Genomic DNA, 6,788 nt, shown 5'->3' with positions numbered 1-6,788 from the left:
GCTTGAACTGCTTGGCGAAAGGGCAATACCCGTAACCCACAGAAGTTGTGTTTTGAATCGAATTGTACGAAGACCAACATCACTTCAACCTTCTATCGGTGTTGACGATTAGGCAACCACTAAATTTTGTGCTCACCATATCCGAGGCTTGAAGACCAACCAAACCCTTCACCGTTCCAAAGTAGTGGTATGTGAACTTGCTGGCGAGCCCATGGCTAAGGCGAGGATGGAGCCTCATCACAGAAGGAGAAGATCTGAGCCTCCCCCATATTGATGCGATGGATGAAATACACGATATGCACATCACTAGTGGTACTCGGTGACTTGATGTATGAAAGAACGGATTCGATAGTGCGTCCATCACGGTAATGGACGGAGCTAGATGAGTACATGGGTGTACAGATGTACACAAATTGTTTATGATTAAAAAGGAGTATATAGGTACATTTGTTAAATCATATGGTTTAGCAAATATTATATGATTAAATTTGCACACGGGTGCTCCAAAAACGAGTATATCTGAAGCAATCCCTCGCATATGGTTAATTTTGTACTCTAGAGTTTTCTACGGATATGCTTTCCTAATCATATACTACAACCAGCATTACGATATTTGTTAAACCATATGTTTTAGAGATATATAACATAAATATGTATGAACTATATAATTTACACAAGTATCAAAAACTAATTAAAAATAATTTTTGTTACAAAGTATAAACTGAATTCAGCGCAATGCATGAGTATTTTTCAATGATATACATTACAAATATATAATAAATAAATAAGTAATACAACTAATATTTAACTTTATTATGTTGTTGAGTATGCCAAATAAGCAATGAAAAATTATAATCCTTAACACGGTAGTATGCTAAGTTTAAAATTTGAGTATAAAATATGTGGAGATCCTCCTTGAGGTCCACCTTGATGGTGGTCTCCTCTTGCAAGTTGAAAGCTACCAACCGTCGGATCCAATTCTCGTGTCTGCCAGACTTCAACATGTAAACCATCTTGCATTTTCAAATCGAAGCATCAAACTTTGTGAATTGTCAGAGGGGAAGAGGATACATGGTTGGGTGCTTTGATGATCGCCGAGGGTCTTGAATGGCATAGATCCGTTCCGCAACATCAAAAGCTTGAACTTCTTGGCAGAAGGGCAATACCCAAGACCCACGGAAGTTGTGTCTCGAATCGAATTCCAAGAAGACCAATGTCGCTTCAACCTTCAATGCAGGGTTGACGATGAAGCGACCGCTAAATTTTGTGCTCATCATATTCAAGACCTGAAAAGCAACCAAGCCATTTGTTGTTCCAAAGTAGTGGTACGTGAACTTGATAAGCTTTCCTAATCATATAATATAACCACTATTACGATTTTGTTAAACCATATGTTTTAGAGATATCTAACATAGATATGTATAAACTATATAATTTACACAAGTATCAAAAACTAATAAAAACAATTTTTGTTCCAAAATACAAACTGAATTCAGCGCACTGCATGAGTATTTTTCAATGATATATATTACAAATATATAATAAATAAATAATACAACTAATATTTAACTTTGTTATGTTGTTAAGTATGTCAAATAAGTGATGGAAAATTATAATCCTTAACATGGTAGTATGGTAGGTATAAAATATGTATATATCAAGTGGAGTGGAGCGATGGATGAGAACTAAATTGGTGAATTGAAAGGGTGATCATGGTCTTGGATGTGCTTGCGAAGCGAAAAATGGATCGCGAGGGAAGATGGGAGAACACCTATATTAAGAGATCCTCAGGTCTTGCTCCAATCTCTTTATCCGGCCTGGACCGATGCTTTGTGCTTTTCCTGTGAATCCATGGCGAAAGGTAGCAATTCCGAGCTCTGCCGAGATATAAGATATCACGTTGCGCCTCATGTATTTAAGGAACACGGGTAGAAGCTGAATCAGAAATGATTTTGGGGCTCTTGGAATTGGACTACCTATTATTTACCATATATACAATGGAAAGCTATGTAAACGTCCGATTCACTTGTACATGACTGACACCAGACAAAGCGGCTTCCGAGGTTTGTGTCGTCAGTTTCTGTCAAGCCATTATTAAAATAACATAGGATCCATATATAGTTCAAAATAGGTTCCATAGGTTTTGTAAACATGTAAACATTATTTTAAAAAATGTTACATATCTTAGCTGAATAAACTTTACATGTTTGGATTTAAAAAATAACTTTATTCATTACACATTAATGTTGGAAGCATGTTTTGCAGTCACTATATTATGTGCTTCCTTCTCATTTTTCACATACGGCTTGTGTGTTCCGAATGTAAATTTGTAAAGCTTTGTACCTTTTTAATAGGCGCATTCAGTTTCATTTTGTGCTTTAGTAGTAGACCAACAAGCATGCACAATGTCATCTTATTTACCTCATGGTTCTATCAATCTGGAAACCACTAGGGATTGGACCACTGATCCCTGTGCTTCCATCATACCAGCTATCTACCGTTGGATAGGAGAGCGCGTGTACGTTAGATGTGAGTGACCCTGCTACATTTTGTTGGTAAGAAATATTCTTTTGATTACGCCTCTTAACTGTCACCGGAAATGTTGGAGATATGCCCTAAAGGCAATCATGTATGATGACATTTCCTATGTGTTTACGAATAAAGATAGTCATTGGACATTATTAATGATGTGTATCAGTAAGTACGTGACTTGTTTGTGGGACTATGCATTGTATGATGGTTGTCCTAAAAGGTCCCTAGTCAAAAGGGTTGTGTGGACGCGCAACTGACTAGACTAGCATGTGACACCGTGGATGGCTCGGTCTCACTAGCCATGGAGCATTGGATGCTAACCGGATAATATGGACTCAGAAGGATCTGGTCGGATTCGATGTAGTCGGATCCGAGTCGAGATAAGGTCTGAGTCGGACAGACCCGAATATGAGACGCAGCGATATGTCATTATGAGTCTCTAGTACAACATACGTTCTATGTCCTAAGACTTGAGCTGGCCCATGTATGTCCTTTGTTGGACTGATCGGTTTGTCACCAGTTCGGACAGGGCTGGTTGGCCGGTCTGCATGACTTGTAATATCAACTTGCACTTGTTCAGCAAGGAAATCATGGTCTTGAAGCGGCGGATCATGAAGCATGGCGTCAGCATCGGTTCCTTCCAGATCTGGAGTTGTTTCCGGTTCAGCAGCTACATTTTCATCAGCCGGTTTGTTCAACCGAGCTTTCTTGCTGGGTCTTGGCTTAGCGCTGCGAACAGATCAGACATAAGGATCAGTACAGTATGAAAGGATGACATATCAAGAATAAAGACGTGTGCATAACTCACCCAGGAACTGTTTTGAGAGGTGGAAGCTGTGTGGCCGAAGACTCGCCAGAGGATGAGTGAGAAGTACCCTGATAATTTGAATCAGACGGGTTAAGAGGCTGGCGAAAACAACCTGCTTTTGGGCATGAAGTATCAAAGGGATAAGAGACCTCTGATCGGCGTTTCCGAACCGGACTGTTCGGTAAACCGGCGGAGGTAACTACCTGGCCGCTGTGCCGGGTTGTACGGCGAGCTTCGTGCTGCTGCGTCTTCAAAAGAAAGTTTGGATCCAAATAAGCAAGAGGGTGAGAAAATTTTATTTTCCGGTTTGCTTGACGGATTTTTGATGTTGGCAGAGGATCTGAATCGGAGGAAAGAATAGTTACCTCTACGTCCTCGGCGTGACTGCCTTCAGCATCGTCCTGGTAATAATCATTGTCAATGAGATGTATGAAAAATAAGCCAAGAGAGTCAAATTCTACCTCTGATTCCGGATTACGCACATTGTCATCAGCTGGTAGATCGAAGGATGCAGTGGTCCTTCTCTTGGCAGGTTTCTTGACAACCTTGGTCTTTGGACGAACTGGCTTTACCGGTTTGTCTTGCGCTTTTGCCGGTTTATCTTGAGATGGTTTCTTGTTCCAGAACGGATCATCACCCTGTCAGACAAATAATCACACTTTCAGAGAATATTTGGACAGAAGCAAATTCAGATACAAAGGATTATATGATTCTTACAGCTGGTGGTTTATTGAAGGTGCAGAAAGGGAGTAGCCCGGTTTGGGCACAGACGGCCTCCGGTTCATTCAGTATTTTCTTTACAGCCTCAGTGACTTCGTCATCTGTAAGCTGAATGTCAATGTGCCGCTGAGCATCCTTCAAACTCCCCATGTACTCACACATCAAATCGGGCCGCCGGCTTAAGGGCAGAATGCTCCAGCTTATCCAGCAACGAGCAAGATCGACTCCTGTCAAACCGTTCGCCATGAAGGCTCTAAGCTTCGAAAGTTGGGGAGCATAGTTGGCCCGTTCTCTTGCTGTTAGCCTCTGACGAAACGAGTGTGTGTTGCTCAGGCGTTCAGGGTGGTAACCCGGCGGGGTTTTTTCATCAGATGGAGAGGTATCCATGCAGTAAAACCAAGTTTGGTTCCACTCTTTGGGGTGACTGTGGAGTTTGGGATGGGGAAAGTGACTTCTTTTCTCTTCTGAACTGCCATTCCGCCCAGTTCCGTATTGGGTCCATCTGAGAACTCGGTGCGACGGTTTAAATGAAAGAAATCCCTAAACAATTCGACTGTAGGTTCCTCTTGCAGATAAGCTTCACAGAATACTTGGAAGTGGCAGATATTGGTAACAGAGTTGGGACCGATGTCTTGAGGGCGCAGCTGAAAATTGGCTAGCACATCTCAGAATTTTTTTGAATCGGGAGGGCTAAAACCTCGTCGAGATGATCAGCAAACACGACTACTTCTTCATCCTTGGGTGTAGGAGGATTTTCCGGGCCAGGCACCCTCCAGTGGATGACATCTTTCTTGGCTAGGGCGCCCGTCTTAACAAGGTTGTTTAATTGCTCCTCGGTTACTCGAGAGGGAGCCCAATTGCACTCATAAACTTGTTTAGCCATGACAAGGAAAATCTAAAACATGAGTATTACCGGTTTAAGATTTACAGTGGACAACTATACATCGGTACGAGGATACTAGCATATTGGTAAACCGGAGTCTGGCAATGGAACAGTGTAATGCATTGGCGGTTCAACAGGGGACTAATGGTATCTACCGGGTCATCATTTTTCTGTGAGGTTAACTGGCCAATCTGGTATTCAAAGGGTGTAAGAGAAGGAAGAAACAAGTTTCACATCTTGCTATGGTAATTTCAGATCTACCGCGCATGGGAAAAACAAAAGATATTCTGACCTAAATTCCAGTATACTGAAGGTTCACTAAGATGAGATGAGTTGGATATCAAACAGGTGCTGAAACTGCTAAAGCACGGGATCTATGTGGTTTCAACTATTACCGCACGAGACCTATGTGGTTTTTGGATCTAACCCACGGATATAAACAAGGGAAAAGAAGGGCGGCGACGAACACCGATGAACGACGGAAACCCTAAGCGCAGATCTATGGTAAGAGAAAGGGGAGACTTACGGGTGCTGTTGAGCAGCGGCGGCGTGCGGAGGAGCTCTGGTACGTTCAGGTCGATGCAGCGGCCAAGGGTGGTGCAGCAGTCGAAGGTTGACGGCGGTGGCCGAGGTCGAAGGTTCGGGCGTCGCGAGGATGAAGATGAAGCGAAGAGGCACGAGGGGGAAAATGGAAAGACCCCCTGGCCCTATTTATAAGAAGATAAACGACCGATGCGAAAATCGAGGAGCCAGATTTTTTGATATAAGGTGATGTTGTCGCCTCGGTTGTCGGAGGCTCGTTAATGACAGGTGACGTCACGGCGGTTTACCAAGATCCTAGAAGATGATGTCATGGCGGTTTACAAGATTGTGTGAAGATTTTGAAGAAGAAATTTTCTCAAGTATTGAGGATTGACATGAACCAGTTCAAATCAATCTGGGGCCTAATGTTGGGGATATTACCACTGGGCGTAAACCGGCCAGGAGAGGCCGGGTTAACTTCATAAGTAGTTCATCTGTATCTGAAGCCCATGAAGACAGACGGTGACGGTTCATGAAGGCCCAGGGCCCAAAGCCGGTTTAAGGCATGTAGACACAAACCGGCATTGAGATGTAAACTTGTATTGTAAGATATGCGTAGCAGAGACCGAGCCGGACACGATTATGAGCCGGCCTCGGAGTCTGTAAACCAACGGGCGTCAACCCATGTATATAAGGGGACGGCCCGGCGGCGGTTCAGGGACAACAAACAAAAACTCGAGACTCAGGCAAAGCGTATTCGCTCCTTGGTCATCGAAACCCCATCAATTCCATCACAACTAGACGTAGGCTTTTACCTTCATCGTAAGGGGCCGAACTAGTATAAAACTCTCTTGCGTCCCTTGTCCGCTTTAACCCCTTTAAGCTAACCCGTAGCGATGGCTCCACGACTAAGTCCTTTCTCTAGGACATCTGCCGTGAAAAAACCATGACACCTTGGTTCTTAACTAAGGGAAATACTTATCTCTACTATGGTGCATCACCCTTTCCTCTTCAAGGAAAAAACCAACGCAAGCTCAAGAAGTAGCATGCACCAGGCAGCACTACAAAAAAAAATACACTTCCGTGATGATACGTGTTTGTCACAGTAGGTCACGTTTTCTGTCATGCATGTACATCCATGATGATTTTATGACAGAATCAAGATAGTCATACCTGTGCTGTCGTAGAAGTGTTCCATGACATTACCAAAATTATCATCACGGAAGTGTCCACTTCCATGACGATAAATCTCGCGTCATAGAAGTGCTATCGTCAAGGGTGACCGACACGTGGCATCGAGTGTAACGGGTCGCCGTTAAGCTA

Source organism: Triticum aestivum, chromosome 5D (assembly GCF_018294505.1).
Source record: "Triticum aestivum cultivar Chinese Spring chromosome 5D, IWGSC CS RefSeq v2.1, whole genome shotgun sequence".
Taxonomy (NCBI): domain Eukaryota; kingdom Viridiplantae; phylum Streptophyta; class Magnoliopsida; order Poales; family Poaceae; genus Triticum; species Triticum aestivum.
The sequence above is the reverse complement of the archived record's forward strand: the minus strand, read 5'-3'. Positions refer to the sequence as shown.